This window comes from Oncorhynchus nerka, linkage group LG23 (genome assembly GCF_034236695.1).
Source record: "Oncorhynchus nerka isolate Pitt River linkage group LG23, Oner_Uvic_2.0, whole genome shotgun sequence".
Lineage (NCBI taxonomy): Eukaryota > Metazoa > Chordata > Actinopteri > Salmoniformes > Salmonidae > Oncorhynchus > Oncorhynchus nerka.
This window is the reverse complement of record NC_088418.1, coordinates 15,559,045-15,579,362: the sequence shown is the minus strand read 5'-3', so window position 1 is coordinate 15,579,362 and position 20,318 is coordinate 15,559,045. Positions and strand designations below refer to the sequence as shown.

The 20,318-nt window shown below is 44.7% G+C and overlaps 1 protein-coding gene across 1 annotated transcript in view; it reads left to right on the top strand.

The window, feature by feature from the left end:
* Positions 1–20,318, top strand: part of LOC135563988 (protein kinase C epsilon type-like) — a 55,326-nt gene that overhangs the window by 24,100 nt on the left and 10,908 nt on the right. The window lies entirely within an intron of this gene.

The window sequence follows — 20,318 nt, the reverse complement described above, 5'->3', positions numbered from 1 at the left end:
TGCTGAAGAGACTGGACAGTATAGAGCATAGTGGAGTTTTAGAAAGAGTCCTAGAGTCTCAGTGTTGAAGGGACTTGACAGTATAAAGCACAGTGGAGTTTTAGAAAGAGACCTAGAGTCTCAGTGTTGAAAATACTTGACAGTATAGAGCAGAGTGGAGTTTTAGAAAGAGTCCTAGAGTCTCAGTGTTGAAGGGACTTGACAGTATAAAGCAGAGTGGAGTGTTAGATTGAGACCTAGAGTCTCAGTGTTGAAAGGACTTGACAGTATAGAGCAGAGTGGAGTTTTAGAAAGAGTCCTAGAGTCTCAGTGTTGAAGGGACTTGACAGTATAGAGCAGAGTGGAGTGTTAGATTGAGACCTAGAGTCTCAGTGTTGAAGGGACTTGACAGTATAAAGCAGAGTGGAGTTTTAGAAATAGACCCTTAGTCTCAGTGTTGAAGGAACTGGACAGTATAGAGCAGAGTGGAGTGTTAGAAAGAGTCATAGAGTCTCAGTGTTGAAAGAACTTGACAGTATAGAGCAGAGTGGAGTTTTAGAAAGAGACCTAGAGTCTCAGTGTTGAAGGGACTTGACAGTATATAGCAGAGTGGAGTTTTAGAAATAGACCCTTAGTCTCAGTGTTGAAGGAACTGGACAGTATAGAGCAGAGTGGAGTGTTAGATTGAGACCTAGAGTCTCAGTGTTGAAGGGACTTGACAGTATAGAGCAGAGTGGAGTTTTAGAAAGAGACCTAGAGTCTCAGTGTTGAAGGAACTGGACAGTATAGAGCAGAGTGGAGTTTTAGAAAGAGTCCTAGAGTCTCATTGCTGAAGAGACTGGACAGTATAGAGCATAGTGGAGTTTTAGAAAGAGTCCTAGAGTCTCAGTGTTGAAGGGACTTGACAGTATAAAGCACAGTGGAGTTTTAGAAAGAGACCTAGAGTCTCAGTGTTGAAGAGACTGGACAGTATAGAGCAGAGTGGAGTTTTAGAAAGAGTCCTAGAGTCTCAGTGTTGAAGGGACTTGACAGTATAAAGCAGAGTGGAGTGTTAGATTGAGACCTAGAGTCTCAGTGTTGAAAGGACTTGACAGTATAGAGCAGAGTGGAGTTTTAGAAAGAGTCCTAGAGTCTCAGTGTTGAAGGGACTTGACAGTATAGAGCAGAGTGGAGTGTTAGATTGAGACCTAGAGTCTCAGTGTTGAAGGGACTTGACAGTATAAAGCAGAGTGGAGTGTTAGATTGAGAACTAGAGTATCAGTGTTGAAAGGACTTGACAGTATAGAGCAGAGTGGAGTTTTAGAAAGAGTCCTAGAGTCTCAGTGTTGAAAGAACTTGACAGTATAGAGCAGAGTGGAGTTTTAGAAAGAGACCTAGAGTCTCAGTGTTGAAGGGACTTGACAGTATATAGCAGAGTGGAGTTTTAGAAATAGACCCTTAGTCTCAGTGTTGAAGGAACTGGACAGTATAGAGCAGAGTGGAGTGTTAGAAAGAGTCATAGAGTCTCAGTGTTGAAAGAACTTGACAGTATAGAGCAGAGTGGAGTTTTAGAAAGAGACCTAGAGTCTCAGTGTTGAAGGGACTTGACAGTATATAGCAGAGTGGAGTTTTAGAAATAGACCCTTAGTCTCAGTGTTGAAGGAACTGGACAGTATAGAGCAGAGTGGAGTGTTAGATTGAGACCTAGAGTCTCAGTGTTGAAGGGACTTGACAGTATAGAGCAGAGTGGAGTTTTAGAAAGAGACCTAGAGTCTCAGTGTTGAAGGAACTGGACAGTATAGAGCAGAGTGGAGTTTTAGAAAGAGTCCTAGAGTCTCATTGCTGAAGAGACTGGACAGTATAGAGCATAGTGGAGTTTTAGAAAGAGTCCTAGAGTCTCAGTGTTGAAGGGACTTGACAGTATAAAGCACAGTGGAGTTTTAGAAAGAGACCTAGAGTCTCAGTGTTGAAAATACTTGACAGTATAGAGCAGAGTGGAGTTTTAGAAAGAGTCCTAGAGTCTCAGTGTTGAAGGGACTTGACAGTATAAAGCAGAGTGGAGTGTTAGATTGAGACCTAGAGTCTCAGTGTTGAAAGGACTTGACAGTATAGAGCAGAGTGGAGTTTTAGAAAGAGTCCTAGAGTCTCAGTGTTGAAGGGACTTGACAGTATAGAGCAGAGTGGAGTGTTAGATTGAGACCTAGAGTCTCAGTGTTGAAGGGACTTGACAGTATAAAGCAGAGTGGAGTTTTAGAAATAGACCCTTAGTCTCAGTGTTGAAGGAACTGGACAGTATAGAGCAGAGTGGAGTGTTAGAAAGAGTCATAGAGTCTCAGTGTTGAAAGAACTTGACAGTATAGAGCAGAGTGGAGTTTTAGAAAGAGACCTAGAGTCTCAGTGTTGAAGGGACTTGACAGTATATAGCAGAGTGGAGTTTTAGAAATAGACCCTTAGTCTCAGTGTTGAAGGAACTGGACAGTATAGAGCAGAGTGGAGTGTTAGATTGAGACCTAGAGTCTCAGTGTTGAAGGACTTGACAGTATAGAGCAGAGTGGAGTTTTAGAAAGAGACCTAGAGTCTCAGTGTTGAAGGAACTGGACAGTATAGAGCAGAGTGGAGTTTTAGAAAGAGTCCTAGAGTCTCATTGCTGAAGAGACTGGACAGTATAGAGCATAGTGGAGTTTTAGAAAGAGTCCTAGAGTCTCAGTGTTGAAGGGACTTGACAGTATAAAGCACAGTGGAGTTTTAGAAAGAGACCTAGAGTCTCAGTGTTGAAAATACTTGACAGTATAGAGCAGAGTGGAGTTTTAGAAAGAGTCCTAGAGTCTCAGTGTTGAAGGGACTTGACAGTATAAAGCAGAGTGGAGTGTTAGATTGAGACCTAGAGTCTCAGTGTTGAAAGGACTTGACAGTATAGAGCAGAGTGGAGTTTTAGAAAGAGTCCTAGAGTCTCAGTGTTGAAGGGACTTGACAGTATAGAGCAGAGTGGAGTGTTAGATTGAGACCTAGAGTCTCAGTGTTGAAGGACTTGACAGTATAAAGCAGAGTGGAGTTTTAGAAATAGACCCTTAGTCTCAGTGTTGAAGGAACTGGACAGTATAGAGCAGAGTGGAGTTTTAGAAAGAGTCCTAGAGTCTCAGTGTTGAAGGGACTTGACCGTATAAAGCAGAGTGGAGTGTTAGAAAGAGTCCTAGAGTCTCAGTGTTGAAGGAACTTGACAGCATAGAGCAGAGTGGAGTTTTAGAAAGAGACCTAGAGTCTCAGTGTTGAAGGGACTTGACAGTATAGAGCAGAGTGGAGTTTTAGAAATAGACCCTTAGTCTCAGTGTTGAAGGAACTGGACAGTATAGAGCAGAGTGGAGTTTTAGAAAGAGTCCTAGAGTCTCAGTGTTGAAAGGCCTGGACAGTATAGAGCAGAGTGGAGTGTTAGAAAGAGACCTAGAGTCTCAGTGTTGAAGGGACTTGACAGTATAAAGCAGAGTGGAGTGTTAGAAATAGACCCAGAGTCTCAGTGTTAAAGGAACTGGACAGTATAGAGCAGAGTGGAGTTTTAGAAAGAGACCTAGAGTCTCAGTGTTGAAGGGACTTGACAGTATAAAGCAGAGTGGAGTGTTAGAAATAGACCCAGAGTCTCAGTGTTGAAGGAACTGGACAGTATAGAGCAGAGTGGAGTTTTAGAAAGAGACCTAGAGTCTCAGTGTTGAAGGGACTTGACAGTATAGAGCAGAGTGGAGTTTTAGAAAGAGACCTAGAGTCTCAGTGTTGAAGGAACTGGACAGTATAGAGCAGAGTGGAGTTTTAGAAAGAGTCCTAGAGTCTCAGTGTTGAAGAGACTGGACAGTATAGAGCAGAGTGGAGTTTTAGAAAGAGTCCTAGAGTCTCAGTGTTGAAGGGACTTGACAGTATAAAGCAGAGTGGAGTTTTAGAAAGAGACCTAGAGTCTCAGTGTTGAAAGGACTTGACAGTATAGAGCAGAGCGGAGTTTTAGAAAGAGTCCTAGAGTCTCAGTGTTGAAGGGACTTGACAGTATAAAGCAGAGTGGAGTGTTAGATTGAGACCTAGAGTCTCAGTGTTGAAGGGACTGGACAGTAGAGAGCAGAGTGGAGTGTTAGATTGAGACCTAGAGTATCAGTGTTGAAAGGACTTGACAGTATAGAGCAGAGTGGAGTTTTAGAAAGAGTCCTAGAGTCTCAGTGTTGAAGGAACTTGACAGTATAGAGCAGAGTGGAGTTTTAGAAAGAGACCTAGAGTCTCAGTGTTAAAGGGACTTGACAGTATAGAGCAGAGTGGAGTTTTAGAAATAGACCCTTAGTCTCAGTGTTGAAGGAACTGGACAGTATAGAGCAGAGTGGAGTGTTAGAAAGAGTCCTAGAGTCTCAGTGTTGAAGGGACTTGACAGTATAGAGCAGAGTGGAGTTTTAGAAAGAGACCTAGAGTCTCAGTGTTGAAGGAACTGGACAGTATAGAGCAGAGTGGAGTTTTAGAAAGAGTCCTAGAGTCTCAGTGTTGAAGAGACTGGACAGTATAGAGCAGAGTGGAGTTTTAGAAAGAGTCCTAGAGTCTCAGTGTTGAAGGGACTTGACAGTATAAAGCAGAGTGGAGTTTTAGAAAGAGACCTAGAGTCTCAGTGTTGAAAGGACTTGACAGTATAGAGCAGAGCGGAGTTTTAGAAAGAGTCCTAGAGTCTCAGTGTTGAAGGGACTTGACAGTATAAAGCAGAGTGGAGTGTTAGATTGAGACCTAGAGTCTCAGTGTTGAAGGGACTGGACAGTAGAGAGCAGAGTGGAGTGTTAGATTGAGACCTAGAGTATCAGTGTTGAAAGGACTTGACAGTATAGAGCAGAGTGGAGTTTTAGAAAGAGTCCTAGAGTCTCAGTGTTGAAGGAACTTGACAGTATAGAGCAGAGTGGAGTTTTAGAAAGAGACCTAGAGTCTCAGTGTTAAAGGGACTTGACAGTATAGAGCAGAGTGGAGTTTTAGAAATAGACCCTTAGTCTCAGTGTTGAAGGAACTGGACAGTATAGAGCAGAGTGGAGTGTTAGAAAGAGTCCTAGAGTCTCAGTGTTGAAGAGACTGGACAGTATAGAGCAGAGTGGAGTTTTAGAAAGAGTCCTAGAGTCTCAGTGTTGAAGGGACTTGACAGTATAAAGCAGAGTGGAGTGTTAGATTGAGACCTAGAGTCTCAGTGTTGAAAGGACTTGACAGTATAGAGCAGAGTGGAGTTTTAGAAAGAGTCCTAGAGTCTCAGTGTTGAAGGGACTTGACAGTATAGAGCAGAGTGGAGTGTTAGATTGAGACCTAGAGTCTCAGTGTTGAAGGGACTTGACAGTATAAAGCAGAGTGGAGTGTTAGATTGAGAACTAGAGTATCAGTGTTGAAAGGACTTGACAGTATAGAGCAGAGTGGAGTTTTAGAAAGAGTCCTAGAGTCTCAGTGTTGAAAGAACTTGACAGTATAGAGCAGAGTGGAGTTTTAGAAAGAGACCTAGAGTCTCAGTGTTGAAGGGACTTGACAGTATATAGCAGAGTGGAGTTTTAGAAATAGACCCTTAGTCTCAGTGTTGAAGGAACTGGACAGTATAGAGCAGAGTGGAGTGTTAGAAAGAGTCATAGAGTCTCAGTGTTGAAAGAACTTGACAGTATAGAGCAGAGTGGAGTTTTAGAAAGAGACCTAGAGTCTCAGTGTTGAAGGGACTTGACAGTATATAGCAGAGTGGAGTTTTAGAAATAGACCCTTAGTCTCAGTGTTGAAGGAACTGGACAGTATAGAGCAGAGTGGAGTTTTAGAAAGAGACCTAGAGTCTCAGTGTTGAAAGGACTTGACAGTATAGAGCAGAGCGGAGTTTTAGAAAGAGTCCTAGAGTCTCAGTGTTGAAGGGACTTGACAGTATAAAGCAGAGTGGAGTGTTAGATTGAGACCTAGAGTCTCAGTGTTGAAGGGACTGGACAGTAGAGAGCAGAGTGGAGTGTTAGATTGAGACCTAGAGTATCAGTGTTGAAAGGACTTGACAGTATAGAGCAGAGTGGAGTTTTAGAAAGAGTCCTAGAGTCTCAGTGTTGAAGGAACTTGACAGTATAGAGCAGAGTGGAGTTTTAGAAAGAGACCTAGAGTCTCAGTGTTAAAGGGACTTGACAGTATAGAGCAGAGTGGAGTTTTAGAAATAGACCCTTAGTCTCAGTGTTGAAGGAACTGGACAGTATAGAGCAGAGTGGAGTGTTAGAAAGAGTCCTAGAGTCTCAGTGTTGAAGGGACTTGACAGTATAGAGCAGAGTGGAGTTTTAGAAAGAGACCTAGAGTCTCAGTGTTGAAGGAACTGGACAGTATAGAGCAGAGTGGAGTTTTAGAAAGAGTCCTAGAGTCTCAGTGTTGAAGAGACTGGACAGTATAGAGCAGAGTGGAGTTTTAGAAAGAGTCCTAGAGTCTCAGTGTTGAAGGGACTTGACAGTATAAAGCAGAGTGGAGTTTTAGAAAGAGACCTAGAGTCTCAGTGTTGAAAGGACTTGACAGTATAGAGCAGAGCGGAGTTTTAGAAAGAGTCCTAGAGTCTCAGTGTTGAAGGGACTTGACAGTATAAAGCAGAGTGGAGTGTTAGATTGAGACCTAGAGTCTCAGTGTTGAAGGGACTGGACAGTAGAGAGCAGAGTGGAGTGTTAGATTGAGACCTAGAGTATCAGTGTTGAAAGGACTTGACAGTATAGAGCAGAGTGGAGTTTTAGAAAGAGTCCTAGAGTCTCAGTGTTGAAGGAACTTGACAGTATAGAGCAGAGTGGAGTTTTAGAAAGAGACCTAGAGTCTCAGTGTTAAAGGGACTTGACAGTATAGAGCAGAGTGGAGTTTTAGAAATAGACCCTTAGTCTCAGTGTTGAAGGAACTGGACAGTATAGAGCAGAGTGGAGTGTTAGAAAGAGTCCTAGAGTCTCAGTGTTGAAGAGACTGGACAGTATAGAGCAGAGTGGAGTTTTAGAAAGAGTCCTAGAGTCTCAGTGTTGAAGGGACTTGACAGTATAAAGCAGAGTGGAGTGTTAGATTGAGACCTAGAGTCTCAGTGTTGAAAGGACTTGACAGTATAGAGCAGAGTGGAGTTTTAGAAAGAGTCCTAGAGTCTCAGTGTTGAAGGGACTTGACAGTATAGAGCAGAGTGGAGTGTTAGATTGAGACCTAGAGTCTCAGTGTTGAAGGGACTTGACAGTATAAAGCAGAGTGGAGTGTTAGATTGAGAACTAGAGTATCAGTGTTGAAAGGACTTGACAGTATAGAGCAGAGTGGAGTTTTAGAAAGAGTCCTAGAGTCTCAGTGTTGAAAGAACTTGACAGTATAGAGCAGAGTGGAGTTTTAGAAAGAGACCTAGAGTCTCAGTGTTGAAGGGACTTGACAGTATATAGCAGAGTGGAGTTTTAGAAATAGACCCTTAGTCTCAGTGTTGAAGGAACTGGACAGTATAGAGCAGAGTGGAGTGTTAGAAAGAGTCATAGAGTCTCAGTGTTGAAAGAACTTGACAGTATAGAGCAGAGTGGAGTTTTAGAAAGAGACCTAGAGTCTCAGTGTTGAAGGGACTTGACAGTATATAGCAGAGTGGAGTTTTAGAAATAGACCCTTAGTCTCAGTGTTGAAGGAACTGGACAGTATAGAGCAGAGTGGAGTGTTAGATTGAGACCTAGAGTCTCAGTGTTGAAGGGACTTGACAGTATAGAGCAGAGTGGAGTTTTAGAAAGAGACCTAGAGTCTCAGTGTTGAAGGAACTGGACAGTATAGAGCAGAGTGGAGTTTTAGAAAGAGTCCTAGAGTCTCATTGCTGAAGAGACTGGACAGTATAGAGCATAGTGGAGTTTTAGAAAGAGTCCTAGAGTCTCAGTGTTGAAGGGACTTGACAGTATAAAGCACAGTGGAGTTTTAGAAAGAGACCTAGAGTCTCAGTGTTGAAAATACTTGACAGTATAGAGCAGAGTGGAGTTTTAGAAAGAGTCCTAGAGTCTCAGTGTTGAAGGGACTTGACAGTATAAAGCAGAGTGGAGTGTTAGATTGAGACCTAGAGTCTCAGTGTTGAAAGGACTTGACAGTATAGAGCAGAGTGGAGTTTTAGAAAGAGTCCTAGAGTCTCAGTGTTGAAGGGACTTGACAGTATAGAGCAGAGTGGAGTGTTAGATTGAGACCTAGAGTCTCAGTGTTGAAGGGACTTGACAGTATAAAGCAGAGTGGAGTTTTAGAAATAGACCCTTAGTCTCAGTGTTGAAGGAACTGGACAGTATAGAGCAGAGTGGAGTGTTAGAAAGAGTCATAGAGTCTCAGTGTTGAAAGAACTTGACAGTATAGAGCAGAGTGGAGTTTTAGAAAGAGACCTAGAGTCTCAGTGTTGAAGGGACTTGACAGTATATAGCAGAGTGGAGTTTTAGAAATAGACCCTTAGTCTCAGTGTTGAAGGAACTGGACAGTATAGAGCAGAGTGGAGTGTTAGATTGAGACCTAGAGTCTCAGTGTTGAAGGGACTTGACAGTATAGAGCAGAGTGGAGTTTTAGAAAGAGACCTAGAGTCTCAGTGTTGAAGGAACTGGACAGTATAGAGCAGAGTGGAGTGTTAGATTGAGACCTAGAGTCTCAGTGTTGAAGGGACTTGACAGTATAAAGCAGAGTGGAGTGTTAGATTGAGAACTAGAGTATCAGTGTTGAAAGGACTTGACAGTATAGAGCAGAGTGGAGTTTTAGAAAGAGTCCTAGAGTCTCAGTGTTGAAAGAACTTGACAGTATAGAGCAGAGTGGAGTTTTAGAAAGAGACCTAGAGTCTCAGTGTTGAAGGGACTTGACAGTATATAGCAGAGTGGAGTTTTAGAAATAGACCCTTAGTCTCAGTGTTGAAGGAACTGGACAGTATAGAGCAGAGTGGAGTGTTAGAAAGAGTCATAGAGTCTCAGTGTTGAAAGAACTTGACAGTATAGAGCAGAGTGGAGTTTTAGAAAGAGACCTAGAGTCTCAGTGTTGAAGGGACTTGACAGTATATAGCAGAGTGGAGTTTTAGAAATAGACCCTTAGTCTCAGTGTTGAAGGAACTGGACAGTATAGAGCAGAGTGGAGTGTTAGATTGAGACCTAGAGTCTCAGTGTTGAAGGGACTTGACAGTATAGAGCAGAGTGGAGTTTTAGAAAGAGACCTAGAGTCTCAGTGTTGAAGGAACTGGACAGTATAGAGCAGAGTGGAGTTTTAGAAAGAGTCCTAGAGTCTCAGTGTTGAAGAGACTGGACAGTATAGAGCAGAGTGGAGTTTTAGAAAGAGTCCTAGAGTCTCAGTGTTGAAGGGACTTGACAGTATAAAGCAGAGTGGAGTTTTAGAAAGAGACCTAGAGTCTCAGTGTTGAAAGGACTTGACAGTATAGAGCAGAGCGGAGTTTTAGAAAGAGTCCTAGAGTCTCAGTGTTGAAGGGACTTGACAGTATAAAGCAGAGTGGAGTGTTAGATTGAGACCTAGAGTCTCAGTGTTGAAGGGACTGGACAGTAGAGAGCAGAGTGGAGTGTTAGATTGAGACCTAGAGTATCAGTGTTGAAAGGACTTGACAGTATAGAGCAGAGTGGAGTTTTAGAAAGAGTCCTAGAGTCTCAGTGTTGAAGGAACTTGACAGTATAGAGCAGAGTGGAGTTTTAGAAAGAGACCTAGAGTCTCAGTGTTAAAGGGACTTGACAGTATAGAGCAGAGTGGAGTTTTAGAAATAGACCCTTAGTCTCAGTGTTGAAGGAACTGGACAGTATAGAGCAGAGTGGAGTGTTAGAAAGAGTCCTAGAGTCTCAGTGTTGAAGGGACTTGACAGTATAGAGCAGAGTGGAGTTTTAGAAAGAGACCTAGAGTCTCAGTGTTGAAGGAACTGGACAGTATAGAGCAGAGTGGAGTTTTAGAAAGAGTCCTAGAGTCTCAGTGTTGAAGAGACTGGACAGTATAGAGCAGAGTGGAGTTTTAGAAAGAGTCCTAGAGTCTCAGTGTTGAAGGGACTTGACAGTATAAAGCAGAGTGGAGTTTTAGAAAGAGACCTAGAGTCTCAGTGTTGAAAGGACTTGACAGTATAGAGCAGAGCGGAGTTTTAGAAAGAGTCCTAGAGTCTCAGTGTTGAAGGGACTTGACAGTATAAAGCAGAGTGGAGTGTTAGATTGAGACCTAGAGTCTCAGTGTTGAAGGGACTGGACAGTAGAGAGCAGAGTGGAGTGTTAGATTGAGACCTAGAGTATCAGTGTTGAAAGGACTTGACAGTATAGAGCAGAGTGGAGTTTTAGAAAGAGTCCTAGAGTCTCAGTGTTGAAGGAACTTGACAGTATAGAGCAGAGTGGAGTTTTAGAAAGAGACCTAGAGTCTCAGTGTTAAAGGGACTTGACAGTATAGAGCAGAGTGGAGTTTTAGAAATAGACCCTTAGTCTCAGTGTTGAAGGAACTGGACAGTATAGAGCAGAGTGGAGTGTTAGAAAGAGTCCTAGAGTCTCAGTGTTGAAGAGACTGGACAGTATAGAGCAGAGTGGAGTTTTAGAAAGAGTCCTAGAGTCTCAGTGTTGAAGGGACTTGACAGTATAAAGCAGAGTGGAGTGTTAGATTGAGACCTAGAGTCTCAGTGTTGAAAGGACTTGACAGTATAGAGCAGAGTGGAGTTTTAGAAAGAGTCCTAGAGTCTCAGTGTTGAAGGGACTTGACAGTATAGAGCAGAGTGGAGTGTTAGATTGAGACCTAGAGTCTCAGTGTTGAAGGGACTTGACAGTATAAAGCAGAGTGGAGTGTTAGATTGAGAACTAGAGTATCAGTGTTGAAAGGACTTGACAGTATAGAGCAGAGTGGAGTTTTAGAAAGAGTCCTAGAGTCTCAGTGTTGAAAGAACTTGACAGTATAGAGCAGAGTGGAGTTTTAGAAAGAGACCTAGAGTCTCAGTGTTGAAGGGACTTGACAGTATATAGCAGAGTGGAGTTTTAGAAATAGACCCTTAGTCTCAGTGTTGAAGGAACTGGACAGTATAGAGCAGAGTGGAGTGTTAGAAAGAGTCATAGAGTCTCAGTGTTGAAAGAACTTGACAGTATAGAGCAGAGTGGAGTTTTAGAAAGAGACCTAGAGTCTCAGTGTTGAAGGGACTTGACAGTATATAGCAGAGTGGAGTTTTAGAAATAGACCCTTAGTCTCAGTGTTGAAGGAACTGGACAGTATAGAGCAGAGTGGAGTGTTAGATTGAGACCTAGAGTCTCAGTGTTGAAGGGACTTGACAGTATAGAGCAGAGTGGAGTTTTAGAAAGAGACCTAGAGTCTCAGTGTTGAAGGAACTGGACAGTATAGAGCAGAGTGGAGTTTTAGAAAGAGTCCTAGAGTCTCATTGCTGAAGAGACTGGACAGTATAGAGCATAGTGGAGTTTTAGAAAGAGTCCTAGAGTCTCAGTGTTGAAGGGACTTGACAGTATAAAGCACAGTGGAGTTTTAGAAAGAGACCTAGAGTCTCAGTGTTGAAAATACTTGACAGTATAGAGCAGAGTGGAGTTTTAGAAAGAGTCCTAGAGTCTCAGTGTTGAAGGGACTTGACAGTATAAAGCAGAGTGGAGTGTTAGATTGAGACCTAGAGTCTCAGTGTTGAAAGGACTTGACAGTATAGAGCAGAGTGGAGTTTTAGAAAGAGTCCTAGAGTCTCAGTGTTGAAGGGACTTGACAGTATAGAGCAGAGTGGAGTGTTAGATTGAGACCTAGAGTCTCAGTGTTGAAGGGACTTGACAGTATAAAGCAGAGTGGAGTTTTAGAAATAGACCCTTAGTCTCAGTGTTGAAGGAACTGGACAGTATAGAGCAGAGTGGAGTGTTAGAAAGAGTCATAGAGTCTCAGTGTTGAAAGAACTTGACAGTATAGAGCAGAGTGGAGTTTTAGAAAGAGACCTAGAGTCTCAGTGTTGAAGGGACTTGACAGTATATAGCAGAGTGGAGTTTTAGAAATAGACCCTTAGTCTCAGTGTTGAAGGAACTGGACAGTATAGAGCAGAGTGGAGTGTTAGATTGAGACCTAGAGTCTCAGTGTTGAAGGGACTTGACAGTATAGAGCAGAGTGGAGTTTTAGAAAGAGACCTAGAGTCTCAGTGTTGAAGGAACTGGACAGTATAGAGCAGAGTGGAGTTTTAGAAAGAGTCCTAGAGTCTCATTGCTGAATAGACTGGACAGTACAGAGCATAGTGGAGTTTTAGAAAGAGTCCTAGAGTCTCAGTGTTGAAGGGACTTGACAGTATAAAGCACAGTGGAGTTTTAGAAAGAGACCTAGAGTCTCAGTGTTGAAAATACTTGACAGTATAGAGCAGAGTGGAGTTTTAGAAAGAGTCCTAGAGTCTCAGTGTTGAAGGGACTTGACAGTATAAAGCAGAGTGGAGTGTTAGATTGAGACCTAGAGTCTCAGTGTTGAAAGGACTTGACAGTATAGAGCAGAGTGGAGTTTTAGAAAGAGTCCTAGAGTCTCAGTGTTGAAGGGACTTGACAGTATAGAGCAGAGTGGAGTGTTAGATTGAGACCTAGAGTCTCAGTGTTGAAGGGACTTGACAGTATAAAGCAGAGTGGAGTTTTAGAAATATACCCTTAGTCTCAGTGTTGAAGGAACTGGACAGTATAGAGCAGAGTGGAGTTTTAGAAAGAGTCCTAGAGTCTCAGTGTTGAAGGGACTTGACCGTATAAAGCAGAGTGGAGTGTTAGAAAGAGTCCTAGAGTCTCAGTGTTGAAGGAACTTGACAGCATAGAGCAGAGTGGAGTTTTAGAAAGAGACCTAGAGTCTCAGTGTTGAAGGGACTTGACAGTATAGAGCAGAGTGGAGTTTTAGAAATAGACCCTTAGTCTCAGTGTTGAAGGAACTGGACAGTATAGAGCAGAGTGGAGTTTTAGAAAGAGTCCTAGAGTCTCAGTGTTGAAAGGCCTGGACAGTATAGAGCAGAGTGGAGTGTTAGAAAGAGACCTAGAGTCTCAGTGTTGAAGGGACTTGACAGTATAAAGCAGAGTGGAGTGTTAGAAATAGACCCAGAGTCTCAGTGTTGAAGGAACTGGACAGTATAGAGCAGAGTGGAGTTTTAGAAAGAGACCTAGAGTCTCAGTGTTGAAGGGACTTGACAGTATAAAGCAGAGTGGAGTGTTAGAAATAGACCCAGAGTCTCAGTGTTGAAGGAACTGGACAGTATAGAGCAGAGTGGAGTTTTAGAAAGAGACCTAGAGTCTCAGTGTTGAAGGGACTTGACAGTATAGAGCAGAGTGGAGTTTTAGAAAGAGACCTAGAGTCTCAGTGTTGAAGGAACTGGACAGTATAGAGCAGAGTGGAGTTTTAGAAAGAGTCCTAGAGTCTCAGTGTTGAAGAGACTGGACAGTATAGAGCAGAGTGGAGTTTTAGAAAGAGTCCTAGAGTCTCAGTGTTGAAGGGACTTGACAGTATAAAGCAGAGTGGAGTTTTAGAAAGAGACCTAGAGTCTCAGTGTTGAAAGGACTTGACAGTATAGAGCAGAGCGGAGTTTTAGAAAGAGTCCTAGAGTCTCAGTGTTGAAGGGACTTGACAGTATAAAGCAGAGTGGAGTGTTAGATTGAGACCTAGAGTCTCAGTGTTGAAGGGACTGGACAGTAGAGAGCAGAGTGGAGTGTTAGATTGAGACCTAGAGTATCAGTGTTGAAAGGACTTGACAGTATAGAGCAGAGTGGAGTTTTAGAAAGAGTCCTAGAGTCTCAGTGTTGAAGGAACTTGACAGTATAGAGCAGAGTGGAGTTTTAGAAAGAGACCTAGAGTCTCAGTGTTAAAGGGACTTGACAGTATAGAGCAGAGTGGAGTTTTAGAAATAGACCCTTAGTCTCAGTGTTGAAGGAACTGGACAGTATAGAGCAGAGTGGAGTGTTAGAAAGAGACCTAGAGTCTCAGTGTTGAAGGGACTTGACAGTATAGAGCAGAGTGGAGTTTTAGAAATAGACCCTTAGTCTCAGTGTTGAAGGAACTTGACAGTATAGAGCAGAGTGGAGTTTTAGAAAGAGACCTAGAGTCTCAGTGTTGAAGGGACTTGACAGTATAAAGCAGAGTGGATTGTTAGATTGAGACCTAGAGTCTCAGTGTTGAAGGGACTGGACAGTATAGAGCAGAGTGGAGTTTTAGAAATAGACCCTTAGTCTCAGTGTTGAAGGAACTGGACAGTATAGAGCAGAGTGGAGTGTTAGAAAGAGACCTAGAGTCTCAGTGTTGAAGGAACTGGACAGTATAGAGCAGAGTGGAGTGTTAGAAAGAGACCTAGAGTCTCAGTGTTGAAGGAACTTGACAGTATAAAGCAGAGTGGAGTTTTAGAAAGAGTCCTAGAGTCTCAGTGTTGAAGGAACTGGAAACTAGAAAGTGTTGTTGGATGGAGTCGGGGCACCAGGAATCTAAAAATAGTTGTTTCCTTTTGTTGTTGGGTTCCAAATAGATAAATGCCTAAAATCTTCAAGGGAGTTGGAGTAGGAGGAGAAACCCGGGGTTGCAAAAACACGTTTAAATGGGACATTTGGAGAAACTTGAATAAACGTCAGGATCTGAAGTCAAACTGGTCTAACCGTGAGATCTTTTTGTGCCAGATAGCTGATCATATAACCTCGCCCATTGGCCTACCTTGTGATTACGGAAAATCATTTGAAATGTCAAGCACGCTGTCACGCAGATATACCGTAGGAGCGAGAGAGAGTTAGGACAGGAGAGGGAGGGAGGAGAGAGAGTTAGAACAGGAGAGGGAGGAGAGAGAGTCAGGACAGGAGAGGGAGGAGAGAGAGTCAGGACAGGAGAGGGAGGGAGGAGAGAGAGTTAGAACAGGAGAGGGAGGAGAGAGAGTCAGGACAGGAGAGGGAGGAGAGAGAGTCAGGACAGGAGAGGGAGGAGAGAGAGTCAGGACAGGAGAGGGAGGAGAGAGCATCAGGACAGGAGAAGGAGGGAGGAGAGAGAGTTAGGACAGGAGAGGGAGGAGAGAGAGTCAGGACAGGAGAGGGAGGAGAGAGAGTTAGGACAGGAGAGGGAGGAGAGAGAGTTAGGACAGGAGAGGGAGGAGAGAGCGTCAGGACAGGAGAGGGAGGGAGGAGAGAGAGTTAGGACAGGAGAGGGAGGAGAGAGAGTCAGGACAGGAGAGGGAGGAGAGAGAGTCAGGACAGGAGAGGGAGGCGAGAGAGTCAGGACAGGAGAGGGAGGAGAGAGAGTCAGGACAGGGAGGAGAGAGAGTCAGGACAGGAGAGGGAGGAGAGAGAGTCAGGACAGGAGAGGGAGGAGAGAGAGTCAGGACAAGAGAGGGAGGAGAGAGAGTCAGGAAAGGAGAGGGAGGAGAGAGAGTTAGGACAGGAGAGGGAGGAGAGAGAGTCAGGACAGGAGAGGGAGGGAGGAGAGAGAGTCAGGACAGGAGAGGGAGGAGAGAGAGTCAGGACAGGAGAGGGAGGAGAGAGAGTCAGGACAGGAGAGGGAGGAGAGAGAGTTAAGACAGGAGAGGGAGGAGAGAGAGTCAGGACAGGAGAGGGAGGAGAGAGAGTCAGGACAGGAGAGGGAGGAGAGAGAGTCAGGACAGGAGAGGGAGGAGAGAGAGTCAGGACAGGAGAGGGAGGAGAGAGAGTCAGGACAGGAGAGGGAGGAGAGAGAGTCAGGACAAGAGAGGGAGGAGAGAGAGTCAGGACAGGAGAGGGAGGAGAGAGAGAGTTAGGACAGGAGAGGGAGGAGAGAGCGTCAGGACAGGAGAGGGAGGGAGGAGAGAGAGTTAGGACAGGAGAGGGAGGCGAGAGAGTCAGGACAGGAGAGGGAGGAGAGAGAGTCAGGACAGGAGAGGGAGGAGAGAGAGTCAGGACAGGAGAGGGAGGAGAGAGAGTCAGGACAGGAGAGGGAGGAGAGAGAGTTAGGACAGGAGAGGGAGGAGAGAGAGTCAGGACAGGAGAGGGAGGAGAGAGAGTCAGGACAGGAGAGGGAGGAGAGAGAGTCAGGACAGGAGAGGGAGGAGAGAGAGTCAGGACAGGAGAGGGAGGTGAGAGAGTTAGGACAGGAGAGGGAGGAGAGAGAGTCAGGACAGGAGAGGGAGGAGAGAGAGTCAGGACAGGAGAGGGAGGGAGAGAGAGTCAGGACAGGAGAGGGAGGAGAGAGAGTCAGGACAGGAGAGGGAGGAGAGAGAGTCAGGACAGGAGAGGGAGGTGAGAGAGTTAGGACAGGAGAGGGAGGAGAGAGAGTCAGGACAGGAGAGGGAGGTGAGAGAGTTAGTCTATAAGACTCAGTTGGCGCTTGCAACACCAGAGTAGTGGGTTCGATTCCCACAGGGGGACCAGTATGGAAAAACAAATATGTAAATGTTTGCACTCACTACTGTAAGTTGCTCTGGATAAGAGCGTCTGATCAATTCTAAAATGGCAGTGGTCCAGCCAGCTATAATATAAACACATCCTAATGTTCTTTTACTGTGGTGGGCTGTCACCAACTTCTGTCAACTATTAGTGTCAGAGGGAGGAAAACCTAGGCAGAACTGAAACATCAGTGGTGTAGTGACCAACATGGGGGATGTGGAGCTTAGGATGTTGGACCGCAGGGTCTCAGAGATTGATTGAATATCAGTAGTACTTTGCCTCACCTTGGCTTCCGGGAACTCTGAAGCATCAACGCACATCACCATCATTGTCTATCTAGGTCCAGGCTCCGGCCTTGTGTGTGTGTGTGTGTGTGTGTGTGTGTGTGTGTGTGTGTGTGTGTGTGTGTGTGTGTGTGTGTGTGTGTGAGTGTGTGTGTGAGTGTGTGTGTGTGTGTGTGTGTGTGTGTGTGTGTGTGAGTGTGAGTGTGTGTGTGTGTGAGTGTGTGTGTGTGTGTGTGTGTGTGTGTGTGTGTGTGTGTGTGTGTGTGTGTGTGAGTGTGTGTGTGTGTGAGTGTGTGTGTGTGTATGTGTGTGTGTGTGTGTGTGTGTGTGTGTGTGTGAGTGAGTGTGTGTGTGTGTGTGAGTGTGTGTGTGTGTATGTATGTGTGTGTGTGTGTGTGTGTGTGTGTGTGTGTGTGTGTGTGTGTGTGTGTGTGTGTGTGTGTGTGTGTGTGTGTGTGTGTGTGTGTGTGTGTGTATGTGTGTGTGTGTGTGTGTGTGTGTGTGTGTGTGTGTGTGTGTGTGTGTATGTGTGTGTGTGTGTGTGTGTGTTGGACCAGTACAGACTACAGTGTGCTAAATCACTTGGTTCGGCTTTTCCCTTACGTGCCTGCAGCTTGGCCTATTTCCCTGGTAACTAGCCGAGAAAATGAACAAACACACACGCATACACGCACGCACGCACGCACACACACACAAGAGCACATCAGTTCAGTTCTGGATGTTGTTGTTCTTTTGAAGAAAATGTCTATGGGGACATGAACGCCACAGAAATCCAGGATAAATCCGTCTCTAGTTTGTTTCTGGCAAGCCAGTGTTGCGGGGTCAGGAGGTTGTGAGCAGGCTGTTGATTGGAGAGTTGTTGACAGCAGGCCGTGGTTCCTGTGGTGACCAGAGGGGAGGGGTTATATAATTCAATTCAAGGGCTTTATTGGTATGATTGGTATGATATGTTAACATTGCCAAAGCAAGTGAAATAGATAATAAACAAAAGTGAATTAAACAATATAAATGAACAGGTAACATTACACTCACAGAAGTTCCAAAAGAATAAAGAAACTGCAAATGTCACATTATGTCTGTAAATAGTGTTGTAACGATGTACAAATGGTTAAAGTACAAAAGGGACAATAAATAAACATAAATATGGGTTGTATTAACAATGGTGTTTGTTCTTCACTGGTTGACCTTTTCTTGTGGCAACAGGTCACAAATCTTGCTGCTGTGATGTGACACTGTGGTATTTCACCCAGTAGATATGGGAGTTTATCAAAACTGGGTTTGTTTTCGAATTCTTTGTGGATCCGTGTAATCTGAGGGAAATATGTGTCTCTAATATGGTCATACGTTGGACAGGAGGTTAGGAAGTGCAGCTCAGTTTCCACCTCATTTTGTGGGCAGTGTGCACATAGCCTGTCTTCTCTTGAGAGCCATGTCTGCCTACAATGGCCTTTCTCAATGGCAAGGCTATGCTCACCAAGTCTGTACATAGTCAAAGCTTTTCTTAAGTTTGGGTCAGTCACAGTGGTCAGGTATTCTGCCACTGTGTACTCTCTGTTTAGGGCCAAATAGCATTCTAGTTTGCTCAGTTTTTTTGTTAATTCTTTCCAATGTATCAAGTAATTATCAAGTAAATAATTTTGCCCGCCCAATTTTTCAGTTTTTGATTTGTTAAAAAAGTTTGAAATATCCAATAAATGTCGTTCCACTTCATGATTGTGTCCCACTTGTTGTTGATTCTTCACAAAAAATACAGTTTTATATCTTTATGTTTGAAGCCTGAAATGTGGCAAAAGGTCGCAAAGTTCAAGGGGGCCGAATACTTTCGCAAGGCACTGTATGTACAGTTTTGTGTGTGCTCTATTCTAGGGCAAAGATGTCTAGATGGAATTCGTATTTGTGGTCCTGGCGACTGGACCTTTTTTGGAACACCATTATTTTGGTCTTACTGAGATATACTGTCAGGGCCCAGGTCTGACAGAATCTGTGGAGAAGATCTAGGTGCTGCTGTAGGCCCTCCTTGGTTGGGGACAGAAGCAACAGATCATCAGCAAACAGACATTTGACTTCAGATTCTAGTAGGGTGAGGCCGGCTGCTGCAGACTGTTCTAGTGCCCTCACCAATTCATTGATATATATGTTGAAGAGGGTGGGGCTCAAGCTGTATCCCTGTCTCCCCCACAGCCCTGTGGAAAGAAATGTGTGTGTTTCTGCCAATTTTAACCACACACTTGTTGTTTGTGTACATGGATTTTATAATGTTGTATGTTTTCCCCCAAGACTGTTTTCCATCATTTTGCCAAAAACGCTTTTTTGAAATCAACAAAGCATGAGAAGACTGTGCCTTTGTTTTGGTTTGTTTGTTTGTCAATTAGGGTGTGCAGGGTGAATATGTGGTCTGTCGTACGGTAATTTGGTAAAAAGTCCATTTGACATTTGCTCAGTCCATTGTTTTCACTGAGGAAATGTACGAGTCTGCTGTTAATTATAATTTGTCCCTCCCTCTGTTTCTCTCTCTCTCCCCTCCCTTTGTTTCTCTGTCCTCCTCCCGCTGTTTCTCTTCCCCCCTCCCTCTGTTTCTCTCTCCACCTCCCTCTGTTTCTCTCCCCCTCCCTCTGTTTCTCTCCTCCTCCCGCTGTTTCTCTTTCCCCTCCCTCTGTTTCTCTCCCCTCCTCTGTTTCCTCCCCCCCTCTGTTTCTCTCTCCCTCCCTCTGTTTCTCTGTCTCCCTCCCTCTGTTTCTCTCCTCCTCCCTCTATTTCTCTCTCCCCTCCCCTTTGTTTCTCTCCCCCTCCCTCTGTTTCTCTCTCCCTCCCTCTGTTTCTCTCTCCCCTCCCTCTGTTTCTCTCATCCTCCCTCTATTTCTCTGTCCCCTCCCTTTGTTTCTCTCCCCTCCCTCTATTTCTCTCCTCCTCCCTCTATTTCTCTGTCCCTCCCTCTGTTTCTCTGTCCCTCCCTCTGTTTCTCTCTCCCCTCCCTCTGTTTCTCTCCACCTCCCTCTGTTTCTCCTCCCTCCCTCTGTTTCTCTCTCCTCCTCCCTCTGTTTCTCTCCTCCTCCCTCTATTTCTCTCTCCCCTCCCTCTGTTTCTCTCCACCTCCCTCTGTTTCTCTGTCCCTCCCTCTGTTTCTCTGTCCCTCCCTCTGTTTCTCTCTCCCCTCCCTCTGTTTCTCTCCTCCTCCCTCTATTTCTCTGTCCCTCCCTCTGTTTCTCTCTCCCTCCCTCTGTTTCTCTCCTCCTCCCTCTATTTCTCTCTCCCCTCCCTCTGTTTCTCTCCACCTCCCTCTGTTTCTCTGTCCCCCCCTCTGTTTCTCTGTCCCTCCCTCTGTTTCTCTCTCCCTCCCTCTGTTTCTCTCTCCCTCCCTCTGTTTCTCTCCTCCTCCCTCTATTTCTCTCTCCCCTCCCTCTGTTTCTCTCCACCTCCCTCTGTTTCTCTGTCCCTCCCTCTGTTTCTCTCCCCTCCCTTTGTTTCTCTCTCCCTCCCTCTGTTTCTCTGTCTCCCTCCCTCTGTTTCTCTCTCCCTCCCTCTGTTTCTCTCTCCCTCCCTCTGTTTCTCTCTCCCTCCCTTTGTTTTCTCCTCCCTCCCTCTGTTTCTCTGTCTCCCTCCCTCTGTTTCTCTCCCCTCCCTCTGTTTCTCTCCTCCTCCCTCTATTTCTCTCTCCCCTCCCTCTGTTTCTCTCCCCTCCCTCTGTTTCTCTCATCCTCCCTCTATTTCTCTCTCCCCTCCCTCTATTTCTCTCCTCCTCCCTCTGTTTCTCTGTCCCTCCCTCTGTTTCTCTCTCCCTCCCTCTGTTTCTCTCTCCCTCCTTTGT